At 39.5% G+C, this 17,481-nt stretch overlaps 1 pseudogene; it reads left to right on the plus strand.

Moving 5' to 3' along the window:
• The first annotated feature begins 10,864 nt into the window (after positions 1–10,864).
• On the plus strand, positions 10,865–11,391 carry LOC128906208 (coiled-coil domain-containing protein 70-like; annotated as a pseudogene).
• The last annotated feature ends 6,090 nt before the right edge of the window (positions 11,392–17,481 follow it).

Genomic DNA, 17,481 nt, shown 5'->3' on the forward strand with positions numbered 1-17,481 from the left:
CTTAGTTACTAAAATACTAAATTTCAGTGCTTTTAATTTACATACCAGGCAATTTTAAGCATAGCCTGAAATCCTATAACAGTGAATCATGTTCTGGAATCAGGTATCATGACTTTTTCAGTCCTTTCTCACATTGCAATGATTGATCGTACTGTGATTGCCGGCTGTGTCCGGCTTGGGGCAGCCCCGGCCTCTCCCCACAGAGGCCACCCTGAAGCCCCGGCCTCTCCTCACAGAGGCCGCCCTTGCAGCCCCCTGCTACCAACACCTTGCAACCTGCACCTGGTGCAGTTGTAAACACCAGTTCCTTCAGCTGCCGTACACACAGCAACACGCGAGTGGGTATGGGATTCAGGATGGTATACGAGATGCTACCTGATCCTTGACAGGAAAGGGTCACAAGCATACTAAGCCTGCAGGGGTGGACTGAGGAAATACATGGGAATATTTTAAATGTAGACATGCTTTCCAGTATGGTAAAATTAAAAAAGAAAGCTGCAGTAGAAGAAAGCCAGGTTTTCATAGTACCTCTTTCATCTTCCTCTCCTGTGAGACACACTGTGGGGCTGGTAATCAGAAATATCTCACTGAATATACTTGAGCATCGCAGAGGTAAAAGGAACTTTCTGCTGCAAGTTCTGAGCCTGACACGAGCAGGAACAGAAGCAGAATTTTCACAGTCCTTTCCTTTTCACCTCTGTAATTATTGCATCGTACTTTCTCCTAGAGAAGGAGGAAGTACTGACATCTTCAGCCAAACAGAAATAATGGATGTCAGACCTCGGAACACATACACAGTTACTTGTTCTGAACCTTTAAAAAACGGTGTAAAAAATTCTTCTGGAAACCAAGTTGCTTTAGTAATATCCCACATTTCAGAAGGCTTATTGTATATGGTATCTGTACGTTTCTAAAACTTCCAGTACAAACTAGAGATTTAAGAATGTATCTCTGTTGCTATTAACCACTTAAAAAGTCTTATCAGAAATGACCTAAACTTTTCTTAGATGTTTGTTAATATGTTGAAGGTGTGCTGCTTATGCAGAAGTAGATGACTTGTTAGATGCCTACAGCCCTTAACACAGTAGGAGAACTAGAGGTGCTCTAGAATACAACATTTGATAAGGCTTGCCTTCTCTCCAGCAGCAGTACAAAGAAACTGTAGAAAAAAATAAAAAGGACTCAGGAGAATAAAGGTGACAGGTTAGCTATTAAATGATTCAGATGTATAGCTCTGATTTCTCTAACTCTACAGCTGCAGACCTGGAAAAAAAATCAGAACAGAAAATAATTCTGTAAAAGGTAAGTCCTTTATAATAAAGAGTAACTAGATTTTTTTTTTTTTTCCTCATAAAAGAGTTATGGAAGAAGAGCTCCTTAACTAAAGGAAAGGGGAATTGCTTGGTTTTGTTTGTGTCTGTTTGTTTATTGAGGAAGAAAACAGGAACAGAGAAGGTCCACTTCAATGATTTCAATGTCTGAAAATCCTTTCAAAATGTACAAGTCATAGAAAGTCAGTGGCAGTAAAATATATTGCAAAATACTGACAGCTCATAAATTGTTACTGTTTTTAATATAAAACAGCTTACTTTATAGAGGAATTCAAAACTCCCTTTCCCCATAATTTTAATTGAAGTATTGATGAATTGAAAGGGCCAGTTTCAGATCTAAATTTTCCTTACTTTAAACAGTTTGATATGAGAAAAATATACACATGAATTAAGGCAGCAGTTACAGGCAAATTAATTATATATATGACTCCATGCATATAAATTTCATCAGCTTTTCTAAAGCTAAATAATACTACTTTGGTTTTTTACTTAAATGTGAGCAGTGAAAAGCACTGGAAAACTGGAGTATGGACATAAAAGCAATGCAGTAAGTAGTACAGATTGGATTTGAATGTAATTACCCTGCGTTTAGGTATATTTGTTTTTATAATATCAATCCAGTATAAAACAGAAGAGTTTAAAACATGAAATCACCTTTAAAAATCAATTAAGTTTCATCCTCCATTAAAGTTTTTAGAAGTGACCTTGAATTGTCTGCCAGCATTTTCCCTTATGTTTCATCAAATTTAAAACTTTTTTCAAGTATTTTTTTGTAGAAAATCTTCATCCAAAAACTTTCCTAATAAAATTTGGTTAGACTTCTATATTGTCTGTGTACACCATATAAATTTGGTCTGCTATATGCAACCAAGCATGTATTTTCTTGGTCCCATGACTGACTGTGTCAGTCACATTTCATGTTCAGTGAAATACTGATTTCAGCAAGCAGAAAGTCTGATATTGATTTTTATACGAAGCAGAGGAGAATATTCGGGACAGTTAGGGCAAGTTTCCAAGCACATACCTACAGCTGAACAAGTCGGTTTAGGCTTCTGTATTCAAAGGTGGACAACTGATGAGGGACAATTGATACGGTGTATTTGAGATGACAAATTTAGGATGAGATGAATTACATGCTGTAAGTATCCATTTTACTGTGAAAATATTCTATGTAACTAACCCAAATGTAGGCTATTTATCCGACTTCAAGTTCTGTCATGGTGTTTGTTTGGAAAGGCAGAAGCGAATGAAGAGATACCATCTGCTCTGAGTGTGGCAAACTGTTAATGATTCCTAGAAAAGTTATGTGTCTTTTTAAGGAAGTATTATTAAATGAGGATTTTGATTTCAGCTGTGTCTTTGAGCAAAGGATCTTATGCTATTACTAAGAATGATGAGAAGAGCTACAGTTTCACCCTGTCACTGACTGAACAGGTAGGAATGGAGGCATGACATGCTTCAGGATGTTAATTCTTCCTTCATATTTATGTCGGATCAGGTTACGAAGAGACTGTAAAAATGCCTTTTCTCTGTCAGGTACTGATTTTGTGTGCTCCAGTAAATTAGGTCTTTTTCTCTTAAATGACCTGTGTGCCCATGACTATGAATTTCGCAAAGTCATTTTCAAAGGAAATGAAACATGCTATCAACATTTAATTTCTTGATGTTTTATTGAAATTCTTCTTATAGAAAAGATGTAATAAAAGAAACTTTCGCATTTGAGATGGATGTGGAGATGTTCTCTGACAGCTGCTTTCTACCTTTGCCTTACATGATGCTGGATTCAAACTTCTTTATTTACCAAAAATATAGGTATCTAAGTTTTAGCTAGTCAGCTTGGATTAACGAACAAAGGTAAGGACATCTAGATGATAATAGTGATTCATTTTACTTCTCTCAGATGCCTGTGTTAACAGGAGATAAATCTCCCCCTGGAGGTATGTATTTCTCTGAAGTGACTATCAAGAAAGTCTAAAGTGACTTATTTGGATTTAATGCTTAGCTATTAGACATCAGAAGTTAGGTAGGATGAATTTCACTCAGTATGAGATGAAAACAACAAAAAAATATTATGTGAAACCACCTAATTTGTCATTTATAATCATACCTATATATTACATTGTGTCTATATAAAATAGTATACATATAGAAACATATAGATATGTTTATATTATATGTATTGTTTGCAGTTAGCAAGTGGGAAGATGAATTTATTATCTGTTATTATCTAGGAAGTTAAATAGCTGTCTTTTCCATAATTAATCATGTTAAAGTACAGCTGAATTCTTGTAATATTCCTTGCTCTAAAACAATTGTGATTACATGAATATGAGTTTCCAACAGAATGACACCTGTCCAATAAAATACATGTTTTTTCAGCTATGATTATTCACAGTTGCACTTAGTTCGCATTTTTCAATAGAGAAAGCTGCCTTCTAGAAGCAGACTCTACTGAGCAGACTGTGTGGGCGTGGTAGCAGATATACATATTAGGTTATGTGGTAAGAGCTTGTCTGCACACCCACAACAGAGCACAGAAAGATGATAGCGGGAGGGGAAGCCCAGATAATACTCTGCCCTGGCTACTCTCTGGCTCACCACAAGAGCCATCAGCCCATCAAAGGCCCATCTCCACAAGCCCAGAGGAGTGCAGGGGCATCATGGCAGGCAGGAACCCAATTTAAGGACTCAGAGGAAGGACCACCTTGTCTGGCCCTGTCCCAGGGCTGTCCCAGGAAAGCCTCAGACTTTCATGTATGAGGTTTCATGTATGAAACCTACCAAGATAAGACAATGTTGGAGCGCCTTTTGGTCTGAAGTGGGTTGCTGTCTGGGGGTGTTGGACATGTTCTGGCTGCAGGGGTAAAGCATTTCAGGAGTGCGCAGGACTTATTATGGGATATTTTGAGGAGGAAGCAAAGGAAGAAAAAGGGATTTAGGTAATTTGGGGAGCAACAAGGGTGGGAAAATAGATGCATAAAGGGATAAAAAGGGCCCAGTCATGTAAACAGTTCGCTGGTCAGTACAGTTGTCTGGCTGTGCCCTGCTCCTGGTCAGCATGGTCTGCTCTACTTTCTTATTAAATTCCTTTCTAACTCTTTCCTGGGTGAGAGACTCTCTCTGTGTGTGTATGTATGTGTATGGGGGCCTTAGTGCAGCAACTGAGGTCAGAGCACAGGTTGGAGGGCCCATGTGGCAGGTCTGACAAGACTTAACTGCCAGCTATTGGAATGGGACCTCAGGTCATGAGGCTTCTGTGTTAATGGTGCCAGCACCTGTAGAAAGTGTGGGAGCACAAGTGAGTGTGTGATTGCTAGCAAAGATCATGCTGGACTAGCCAACGAGCAGGTGAAGTGGCCTGGGAGACAGGGAGGTGCGTGTGTCTCCAAAAGCAAGACCACGGGAGGCTGACTACTGGGGGACCAACAGAGTTCTGACCAGGTGGGTATGTGTGTGTGCGTGTGTATGAGAGAGAGTGAGAGGGTCTGTACTAGCAACACGAGTGGGGCCTCAGGGTTTCATACGTCCAAATGCCAGCAACCAGGGAGACTGGGATCCAGGGACAGCTACCGAACTGACTGTGTTTGAGCCCAGCTGCCGGAGGGATCCACTGTGTGCATATGTGCATAGATATATATACATTCTCACTAGTGGACCATCCTACTCAGCCAAGGATGGGAGCAGAATGAGGTTGCTGGTGGTGTCTGTGTTTGTATGAGGGCTGAATGTGTCTGTCTGTTTTGATCTGTGAAGTCTGCCATATATATCTGTGTATATATGTGGTGAATACGTGTGGTTTATATGCATGTACCTACTGGGAATACATGCTCAGCCTCACTACAGGTTGCACCTGGGAGCATGGCGCCGCAACAGCCTCACCTCTGTCAGGTCATTGGATCTGACCCAATATTTTTCCCTTATGATGCACACTTGCCTACATTTGTGACTCTGAAGTGCAGCTCAGCCCCACATCTGACTGCTCAGTTACAACCAGGTGAAAGTACAGAAAAGCTATTAGAAGGCAGTGCCCAGGTAAACACCCACAGCTGTAGCCCTTCACTGGTGGATTCACTTAGGGTATGCAATATTTCATCAGTTTTCTAAGTAAATAAAGCAAGGATGAAGATTAATGAAGTACGACTCAGCCTTTCTGCCCTGTACTGTGTTTCCACATGTTTAACAAAAATAACAGCTTAGCTTTCCTATCACTTTTTACAATTAAGAGCAAATATTGCATTCTCTGTCTTTGGGATATATGAAAAGTAACCTTTCCTTCTGCCACTTCCACACTCTTTTCACGTTTTAAAATTCAAATATTGGTTCTGTGAAAAGATTCTTCCAAAATCCAGTAAAATATTGATTAATGTTCCTATTTTAAAACACTGTCTGAATCAATTCACTTAGATTTATTTAAAGTAGCATATGTCTCTTGATCCGTTGAAAATACAGAAATTTTTTTCAGTATACATTATGGCTTCCCAAAAATCCAAGGAAAATAATGCATCAACTACAAAATAAAACGAATCCATAATTATTGGTTGTAGCTGTTACTTACTGTACTTAAGGGTTAAAAATATTGTATATATCTTACACATTTTATGGTAGCCAGTATTATCTCAGTACTTATGAATAATAACAATAGGCACGGTTTCAATGTGACTGACCTGAATTCAGTTAGTGCTGTTAAAATTAGGGTTAGGAACTCAGAAAGCTAATTGCGATGTGTTTCTTTTTGTGTTAAGTGAACATACAGGGATATAGAAGTCTGGGTTTAAGGTCTTTAAAGTTTACAGACACCTAATAAAAAAATAAATATTTGATACAGGCCAAATGATTGGTGGGCAGAAAATATGTTTTATTACCCTCTCCCTTTTTCCTTCTACTGAAATAGATTCCTCTCTCCCTTCCTCAGTGGACTCTGTCTCTCTTTCTTACCCCTCTCTCCTCTCCCATATTGAGCAGCTATATAGAGGCAGCAAGAGGACAGAAGGATGCATGGAAGGAGGGAAAGAAGCAGAGATGTAAAGTAGGAAAAGAAGAGCTTTCAGCAAAGCATGAAACAGACAGTTATTACTTTTACTGCTATTAATATTGTCCATTATTTGTTCTATTAAAACAGTCTTATTAGGAAGCCATGGCTGCCATTGTTCCTAGTTCTTGTTTGAGATACCCTCACTGCTTTCAGGAGCTGACATAAAACTCTGTATTTCTTCCTCCTTCTCATGCAGCTGAGGATGCAAACTCTATGATTATTGTCAATGGAGTGACTGACCTCAAATGTTACATTTCAAAGAAGAAAAAACATTCATGAATGAAGCAATGCACTGTTAGAAGGCAAATCAGCATTCGGGAACAGTCTTCACTGTTATAAACTCAAATAATTGATATCCATAAAAAGAGAGTGAAAGAAGAGCAATATTTTCTAGTGTTTCTAAACAAAACCAAAGCAAAATAGCTAATTAGAGATTTAAGTTTGAATTTACAAACTGTGGATTTTACGGTCACTAAATATTTCACATTTTTATGGTTTACAGCTGTGTTTAAATAAATCTATCTAATTATATTGAAGGCTGCATTGTCATCACAGGCTGATCCCATTTGCCTGCCCAGAACGTGATAATAACGAGCTCCATTGGGTTATTAAGATTTACAAATGCAGCGGGTTTTGTATTTATCCTAAGGTTCCTTTCTTTTTTCTTTTTTCTTTCCCTTTTTTTTTTTTTTCCTAAATGTGATTGGCTTTTTGCTTCAAAAGAATCATGTTTATGACCTTAAACCAAAAGTAAGACAGACAGATAAGTCAATTCTTGACACTTTCCCACAAAGACCAGACCATCTGGACACTTTGTATTTGTAACAGGTGCTTCTGGGACTTAGAGCCTAATTCTGGCCCAGATTCTGTTCTGTATGGGTGACTCCATCACTGTGTGCAACTGCACATTGCATTAATTGAAGGGACTCAAAAAGGCCAAGTACAGTAATTAGTCAGTTGGTCATGCAGAAAAGAGACTAGTGGCTTAGTGCCACTGAATGTTGAATGCACAGATGTACAGCACCATCAACTTTTGCTCTCTGCGGTACTCCGCTAATCTCTGGCAGGTAGAGCAAAGATCTGTCTTAGTCCAGGTTTTCAGTCTCCTGGAAGCAACAACATAAATTTTATATCCACTTGGGAGAGAAAATCATGAGTTTGAATGACCTAAAAAAGAAGCCACATCAGCATAAAATTGTCAGAATAGTAAAAGCGCCAGATGGGCCAAATATGCTAGTTAGGTTTTTAGGTTCCAGTCTGAGTTCTTAGGTTTATCCAACAGGAACTGGCATATGTAATAGAAGCTACGAAATCTGTGTGATTTCAATTTTAGAAATTTACTTTTTTGAACTATGATGGTTTTTTTGCACATACTTGACTTTTTTGTAGGCCTAGCTATTCCGAGGTAGTAGTAAGAGATTGCTCAGAATTCTTAGCTAGCGTCACCTGAAAAGTTAAGAATACGCCTGCTGTGCTAACTCGTTTCCACTGAGTAGTACAGCTAAATGTGCATGGTGAGGGCATTCAAAAAGGATATAAGTGAAATTGGTTTGTATTTGAGCTTTTGCCTGGCTTACATCAGGAACTCAAATCTTTTCATCTTTCGTGGATGCCATGTATGCTGTTGTGCTATACATCCACTCAGAGTGGGTTTCATAAACAAATCTGGATTGTTTCATTTCACTGTAATGTAAAATTTCTAGACTAAACCCTTATTTTGAAAAACATATTTTTTTCTTTCTGGACAGAACAACCAGAACTAAGAACTGGTAAACTGAAATCATAGTTTGCTTAGGCCAGCATTTTCACTATTATATTAGGTCTAACACACATTGTCCCCTTGAAATCGACATCTGCACCTTACTTTGCAGTGATATGCTCCCATTGCCTTCTCTCGTAGTGCTCACTACAAGAATTACTTATAATAGTATAATGTAGTGTCTGAAAGATTATAAAAACTGGTTTTAATCTTTTTATTTGAGTTAACTCAGAATTCTGCTATATTTCACATCTCGTATGAATAGCAAACAGCAGTGTGAACATACAGGTATCATACAAGAATGTTCAAGAAAAACCTTTAGAAAAGTTTTTAAAACACTTCTTTAAAAAACTTTTTAAAATTATTGCAAGCTAGCCTGCATTTCCATATTTTCTGATAGATATTGTTAACTCATGGTATACCTAATATTTTAGTCATTTTTTTTCATTAATGGAAAAATAACATTAAGAATTTCTAATGGAGTAAATTATTATTGGTGTAATTACAGCTGCATTGTCTTACTCTAACTATGGACTAGGTTCATAAAATTCTCTCTTTTCCAAGCTCAGATTATCCTTTTCCTATGCAGGGTCCTGAGAAATCAGGGGTGTAAGACCTAGGAGATCCTGAAGAGGAAATATTGCCTTATTCTTTGTCACTTCTTGAAACTGTCAGCTTTTTCCTACTTCTTATATTCCTAAATTATAAAAGGAAGTATTAATTTAAATTTTAGATTTAAACATGAAAACACCTACAACAGGTACTGATTTACCTGAACTATTTTTGCTTAATGAAAATGACATTTTTAAAGGACCAGAAGAGAAAATTAACTGAGGTATAATGTTCAGACTTATATTGCTGACAAGTGTGGAAGAAATATGTTTTAAATTGTTCCTGAAGAGCTAAAGTGAGGAAAAGCATTGGGAAAGACACATGAACCCAAGATACTGATCTTGTTTGATATTATAGGTTTCAGTATTACTCATCTGCTTTGCCTGTTTAATTTGCATAAGCAGGCAGGGGAATCAAATATCCTGGAGAAAAGGATTCAGAGGGGTGATCATCCTGTAAAATTTTCAGCAGGAGTTGTGTATATTCATCTCCTGGGATTACTGAGCATTTTACATGCCATATTTCAGTTCCCTACCTAATTAACATACAGAACAGAGCTGAGACACAGCACAAAGAGACGATGTGATGTGTGCAGTGATTTAAACAAAACTACCAAATCTCATTTTAAGCTTGCTGGACTTGAAAGTGCGTTGTCCACCTCTTTTTTTAATATCCTGAGCACACAGTGGATGACGAAAAAAAGCATATCGGGTGCTTCGATCAGCTAATAAATATTGGAAACAGATTTATACTTTAGTTGGAATATAGTATTCCTCTGCCCCCAAAAATTCATAAAGAGTTGACAAGTTACTGGTATAATTACAAGTAATTACAAGTTACAAGGTATAATCTAAGATGTGCATGTGTTTTAAGTAATTCATCCTCTTATTCAAACACAGCGAAATGGTTGTCATAGAACCCATGGATTTTGTTTGAGTTGGCAAACAAGACTACTGTCTGTAGGGCAATGAAGATTGCAGGCAGCCTGCCATCATGCTCTCACTTTCCATGTATATTTGTTATGTTAAATTTACTCAAACATTTGTAGCTGCAAATACTAATCCTAGACTAACTTTTATAATATAGACACCATATATTGTTTAAACTATGTAAATTCAGTAATTTAATAACAACTCCATATACAGCTGCCCCAAATTTGTGTCAAGGTAGCTAGGAGTACAAACTCACCTTCAGAGTCTTTGTAAGAAAATATTGAATGACAGCCCTCAATAGCAATGGCAAGAACCATTCGTCCAGCTGGACAATAATGTTTTGAACAAACATAGTCGATGAAGAAACATGAAAAAAATATTGAGAAATACAAAGACTGTCTGGCTAGAGAATTCTAACCCTACATATTCTTATGCTTACCTTCAGAGGTCACAACTTCTATGATTACCAGTGCCATCCGTTATTGTGTCACTGATGCTATGAGTTTTGAAAAGACATCATTGAGAATAGCCTCACCTGACAGCTCTGCCATGAGCTGCCAGATGGCAGACTGATTCAAGGACAGCACAACAGTAAGTATTGAATGATTTCCTTAATTTATCATAATTTTCCTGCTAGATACTCCACAGATATAATATAGTTTCTCTGAACATCTGGGGGTTTCTTCATTAGATACACATACATGTATATGTATTTAGCTGTATATATAAATTATATGATTAAGTGGCATAGTGGCTAATTGTTTAGTGTTTCCTAACAAACACCAGGCATATATCCAAAACATGCCTGATATTATAATATTGTCCAATGTATAGAAATTAAGCTCCTAAAAATCTTACTTAGCCTGTATTTTTCTCCAATCTAAACAATGTAACATTCTCCCAGCAGGGTAGAATAAGGAATAAAGCACAACAAAAAGTGTTTAATTGCACCTTATCTCAGTTATATAATCGAGTATGAAAAGAGGAGTTCATTAGCTCTACCTCTGAAAGGGTTACATATATATATTTTGTCACTTTATGTATAGATTTTATTGGTGTCTATCTCTCTGAAAGAAAAGGTAAGTTCAAATTCAAGGCTGTCTCCGGTCTGGATCAAGACAGATGTAATAGAAATAGCATCAACAGCAAGTTTAAGTGTAAGTAAGAGAAACAAAACCTTCATGAAAGGAACATAAGCATGGAGAACAAAGCATATTATCAGGAGAATCAAAGTATCCAAAGACAGAACAAAGTCCTGTGGGAAGAGAATAAAATCCTTCAAGAGAAGTATATAAACTCTTCAGAGGAAACAAAGCACCTCGAGAAACAGCAAAAGGCCCTCCAACAACAAATTAAAGCCCTCAGAGAAGAGATTAGGGCTCTCAAAGGACAAGAAAGAGTATTTGCAATGGAGTAAAAAGTTCTTCAGCAAGAGATTTTAGCTTCATGGGAGGAAAACAAGGCCTTCAAGGAGCAGCATAAGGCTCTTAAAAAACAATAACTAAAGCATTCAGGAAGAGGAGAAATCTCTTTGTGAGGAAAAAAAATGCCCTCAGTGAGGAGAAATTTGCCCTCCAAGAGGACAATAGGGCCCTTCAAGATGAGAAAAAGGCCCTAAAAAGTCTGGAGAAAGCTCTCCAAGAAGACCACAAAGTCCTCCATGAATGGAATAAGTTATTTCAAGGGGAGAAATAAAGCAATGTAAGTAAAGAATCAGATGCTTAGGGAGATATGGGCAGGAGGAGTAAAGAGTTTACAAAGGTAGTAATTTTCATTGTTAGCCAGGTATTAAGGTGTAGTCTTCATAGCAGAACATTGGCAGCAACTAATGGATAAAACCAGGCATAAAGTATTCTGTTAGGCTTAGCCTAGTAGGTTTGAAAGTGCTGAAACATGGGCGTTGGTGCCCTGGATCCCTGAAGCCTAATAAATTACTGCTGGCAATACATAATGCATGTCTGCAGATGTCTGCTTTATTGGGATATTGAATACCACAGAAAACAAGTTCCTTATAGTATTTCAAAGTTTAGATTAACACAATTTTTTTTTTACTATAAAATACTTGAGGATATTAATAGAAAATGGAATATGATATAGTAAAGACTAAAGTCATATACAAGTGAGACTGTGAGACTTCCACTTTTTACATCTAGACTTAACCAGTAAAATAATGTTTCTGAAAATAGTTGGTATAAAACACTTTCAGAATATGTTAACAAGTCCTTTGCCTCAAAGATCCAGTTTTAACATGAGTTTTGAGAAAAAAAATCAGTATATGTTTGTGCTACTAAAGAAAGAAGATGAGGAAGCAAGTCTTCCTGGACTATCCACAGTGCTACTTTTCTCTATTTCTGCTTTGTGCAGTTCCAACAGACAATTTCAAAGGCAATAGGTATGCATAATTACTCCCAAAAGCAATTGTTAGATGAGCTAGGGTTTGTCTTTAATCTTATACATTTCTTCAATGTCAGCCTTGTAGGCTTTGTATCCTTGAACACGTGCACATGCATTTGTAACACATTCCAGTATCTCTAAAACAAAATTGTACTATCACATGATAAAAACACTGCCCTTGTGGTGTGCAAAGATATTATTTAAAAAGCTTGGAATTGGAAAACCACATCAGAATAAAACCAACACATCAAGACTACCTGCTGTTCATAGTAAAATCAGGGACAAGAACTCACTGTGTGGATGTGGCCAGTCTGTTCTAGTTGCATCTAGCTGTAAGCAGACTGACAAAAATGAATATTTGACACTTGACTTTGTGTCCACATCTCTGGAATAGATTTCCTGCTCACCCATGAAATCAAGTTAACAACAAAATGTATTAAAATATAGAATACTTTTTAGTATAGAAACAAAAGGACTAGAAAAGAAAGTTCTATAGTCATGGCTCCAAAATCTCAAGAAGTGATACTGCAGGCAGTGGAGTGAGGACATGTGTAGCTAGCACCTGAGACAAAACCCCCATATTTATTTTCTTTTGCCAAATACTAAACTCTTAATATTAATATCTCTGGTGGCCTTAAAGATGAGAACCCTGATATACTTTGTATTCATTTTAGAGATCTGGATTCAGACCCTTCCTTTGGATTCAGATACTTTGCATGTTGGAAGTATTCTTGGCAGACGTCTGTCATACAGACTTCTGGTCACTCAGAGAGAGCTAAGAGGAGATGAACAGTGGACTACAGTTCAGTATTTGAACTTTTTTCTGGGTGCAGGCTAAATCACGGAATCACGGAATCACGGAATCACGGAATCTTCAGAGTTGGAAGGGACCTCTAGAGATCATCTAGTCCAACTCCCCTGCTAGAGCAGGGTTGCCTAAAGCACATCCCTCAGGGCTGCATCCAGGCGGGTCTTGAAAATCTCCAGAGAAGGGGACTCCACAACCTCCCTGGGCAGCCTGTTCCAGTGCTCTGTCACCCTCACTGTAAAGAAGTTTTTCCGTGCATTTGAACGGAACTTCCTATGTTCTAGCTTGTGCCCATTGCCCCTTGTCCTGTCGCTGGGAACCATTGAAAAGAGCCTGGCTCCGTCCTCCTTAAACCCACCCTTTAGATACTTGTAAACATTAATCAGGTCCCCCCTCAACCTTCTCTTCTCCAGGCTAAAGAGTCCCAGCTCTTTCAGCCTTTCCTCATAAGGGAGGTGCTCCAGTCCCATAATCATCTTGGTTGCCCTACGCTGGACTCGCTCCAGTTGTTCCCTGTCCCTCTTGAACTGGGGAGCCCAAAACTGGACACAGTACTCCAGCTGTGGCCTCACCAGTGCAGAGTAGAGGGGAAGAATGACCTCCCTCGACCTACTGGCCACAGTCTTCCCTATGCAGCCCAGGATGCCATTGGCCTTCTTGGCGACAAGGGCACACTGCTGGCTCATGGATAATTTGCTGTCTACCAGGACCCCCAGGTCCTTCTCCTCAGAGCTGCTTCCCAGCATGTCCGCCCCTAACCTATACTGGTGTTTGGCATTCTTCCTTCCCAGGTGCAGGACCCTACACTTGCTTTTGTTGAACCTCATTAGGTTCTTCTCTGCCCAGCTCTCCAGCCTGTCCAGGTCACGCTGGATGGCAGCACGGCCCTCTGGAGTGTCGGCCACCCCTCCCAGCTTGGTATCATCAGCAAACTTGCTGAGGATACACTCTGTCCCCTCATCTAGGTCATTAATGAATATATTGAACAAAATTGGTCCAAGTATTGACCCCTGAGGGACACCACTCGTTACAGGCCTCCAACTGGACTCTGTGCCGCTGATCACAACCCTCTGAGTTCTGTCACTCAGCCAGCTCTCGATCCACCTCACTGTCACCTCGTCTAGCCCATACTTCCTCAGCTTCCTAATGAGGATGTTATGGGGGACAGTGTCAAAAGCCTTGCTAAGGTCAAGGTAGATGACATCTACGGCTCTCCCCTCATCCAGCCAACCCGTTATAACATCATAGAAAGCTATCAGATTGGTCAGGCATGATTTGCCCTTGGTAAATCCATGCTGACCACTTCCAATAACTTCCTGTTCCTCTATGTGTTTGGAGACGACTTCCAGAATGAGTCGCTCCATTACCTTCCCAGGGACAGAGGTGAGACTAAATCACATGACTATCTATGTAAATTCCATATAATGATTGTCGTAAGTGTTGTAAACTAAGAATATTTTAAAAACTATAACCATAGAATCATTTAGGTGGGATGTGACCTCTAGAGGTCAACTGATCACTCACTGAAAGCAAGGACAGATTTCAATTTACCTTAGGTAAGAGGAAACATTATGCAAGGTTACATTAGAATGGGGGGAAAGACAACATTTCTGTCTTGTATTTGCCTGGTTTCCCTGCTTGGTTCTTCCATCCAGTGTTGGACAAACCAGATGTTATGAGATCACCAACCCAAAGTCTGTAGTGCCTTATTTCCTACAGCTTCCTGTTGCTCTACATCTTCTTGAATGTTTCTGCCACCTGATGGTTCACATTGCTAATTTCTGGTTCCATCTATGACTGGGCTTGTTTCACTGGTAAAGAACCCAAAGCAAACCAGAAAGTTTCCTGTTACTGAACAAAACGGTTTGTCTTTCTAACAGTTTAGATGTGTTTTCAACAACAGTCTTGTAGCTTTTTCCAGATTTGTGTCCTCTTCTGCAGTGTCTATGGCAGGCCAGGCACCTTGGGTATGGTGTGGTGGGCAAAGTGTTCTCAACTTGGGGAATTTTACTTAATTTCATAGATTCGTAGAATCATAGAATGGTTCAGGTTGGAAGGGACCTTAAAGATCATCCAGTTCCAACCCCCCTGCCATGGGCAGGGACACCTCCCACTAGACCAGGCTGCTCAAAGCCTCATCCAGCCTGGCCTTGAACACTTCCAGGGACGCGGCATCCACGACTTCCCTGGGCAACCTGTTCCAGTGTCTCACCACCCTCACAGTAAAGAATTTCTTCCTAATATCCAATCTAAATCTACCTTCTTTCAGTTTAGAAGCCATTACCCCTTGTCCTATCATTATACTCGCTGATAAAGAGTCCCTCCCCATCCTTCCTGTAGGCCCCAATTGATTTATTGCTAATTAATGCAAAACTGTAATTATTGATTTATATATTGAGAAAAAAAAAAGAAAACATTAACAAGGAAATATCTTTCCTCCTTGTGCTCAATTTGAGTTCTTCCCCTTCCAGGTCTCAACCTCCCTTGTTTTCATCTCACATTGCACTTGTCCATCTACAGTCCTTCTTGGCACGTGGGAGGGTGGGGTCAGTGAGCATTGTTTTCTTTCTGCTGGTCCTTGCTGCTTCCCCATTTGTATGTATGATTCACTCGCCTTGGCGGTGTCTCTGCCCTGACTGCATCATCTGCAGTCCATCAGAGGTAGCTCCTCTGGCATGGAGTACTTTTCAATAGTGCAGCTCCAGCTGTGTTCCCAACAGTGTCTCCTCCCGCGTGTCTCCTCTATTTCTCTGGAGGTGTTTTCTCCTTCATTTTCTCATGCCTCCAGTAACTGCTGCTCTTTCCAACACAGCTATGAATCAGGGCGCTGGGGGCTCCCCTGCCTTGCTGCAGTTTTGGTGCAAGATTGGGTGTTTACAGCAGTGTCAGAGCCCACCAAAGCCGTCTGTGATTGGCCCAAAGCAGCTCAGAGCCTCCTCCATAGAGAGCATCCTGCTGCCACCGGCTACCCAGCCAGCCTAGAAGTTACACCCAGTACAGTATTCCTGTAGTCACTTTGTTGCATCACCAGTATGAGTGAATGGTTCTTGTCCCCGAACCTGGATTTTGTGCAAGGTAACTCTTGCAGCTAGGTATAAAATGGATATGTGGGTAAATTTCAATTACTTTTTTTCCATACTGGATATACAATTAGTGTTTCTGTGCCATTCAACTTCCAGCTACCATTTTCCACCTTCCTTTTTCTCCTGCTCTGCCCACTCAGAGTTGAAGTGCAACTGGCTCCTTGGACAATGCTTCTAACCATGATTTGCAAAGCTCAACAACTTGCAGTTTTGTCTGCACTGCAGTAAGAAATCATCAGGGCTGAGTCCCACAGTAGACAGAGGAGTTTGTGACTGCAGTGGAAAAAAAAAAAAATATTCATGCAGAGCCAAAAATTGTCTTCTGGACAAAGAACCAGGGCAGTAACTTGTGGTTGCCCATGTTTGGCTGTCAGACAGGACCTGGAAGGAGAGAACCCTTATGCAAACATAAGACAGTTTGCTGTTACAGGAGAAAGTCTCTACCTTTGTTCTTTACTACCTATGTGGTGACCAGCTGATGGAGAACCACCAGTTTTCCTCATGGTAACCTGTTACACCTTGCTGTGTGCGCTATGAGACACTTACACAGAACTTGCGCCTAAACTCATATCTTCCCATATCCACGAAAAGAAAGAAGTTCATATATACTGATAGCCTGATATTCTGATATATTCCAGCTTCTGTTGAAGTATATGAGACTGCTCTGCTAGAGCTGCTTTCTCTAATCTTTTTCTTCCCTTGGAATTTTATTATGTGTTTACTGTCCTGGTTTGGGGTGGAGCAGAGCCAACTTTCTGTTCAGTGAGAGGGTCTCTTGCTTATACTTGTTGCTGTGGCAACCAGGGTCAGCTGACTTGGTTGTTTACCCTGGGGAGGGATGCACCTCTGGGGAGGAGTGGACAGGACAGGTGACCCAAAACTGACCAAGAGGATATTCTATCCCATCTGCCATGCTCAGTATAAAAGCTGAGGGATCAGAGGGTTAATTTCTTTTTCAACAGTTCTTCAGTGGCTCTCTTCAATGACTGATGCCTAAGGAGGACCCTGTCTGTTTGTCTGCCTTTGATCCCCGTCAATGTGTTCTGGGGTCCAGTCTGGGGTTTCCCCAGTGCCTGCCAATGACATCTCCCTGGGAGCTTGATATGGGTTTGTATATATTTGTTTATATTGTATCTATTTCATTATATCCTTTTTATTTTCTTATTAATATTTCATTAAAATAGTTTAGTTCTTCTAAACTCATAAATCCCTTTATCTTCCTCCTTCATCTCCTTGGGATGAGAGGTGGGGGAGAGTATCTGTCATCTTGTCATTGGCCAATCCAGCCCAAACTGTGACAGTTTGCTCAGAATTAGGGACTATGATAATAACTTGGCAAGATTGTGTGCTAGTGATGGTAATTTTCCTCTTGGAAAATGCTGCATTTACTTCTAATTACATTAGGGGTTATTTCAATTCTGGGTTTGGATATTTGTATAATGAAGAAATATGGTGCTTTAATTTGTCTTTATAGAATTAATATGATTAAATTTACTTCCACACAAATAAATTAATTACTCCATAAGTACA

This window comes from Rissa tridactyla, chromosome 1 (assembly GCF_028500815.1).
Source record: "Rissa tridactyla isolate bRisTri1 chromosome 1, bRisTri1.patW.cur.20221130, whole genome shotgun sequence".
In the NCBI taxonomy this organism is placed as follows: Eukaryota; Metazoa; Chordata; class Aves; order Charadriiformes; family Laridae; genus Rissa; species Rissa tridactyla.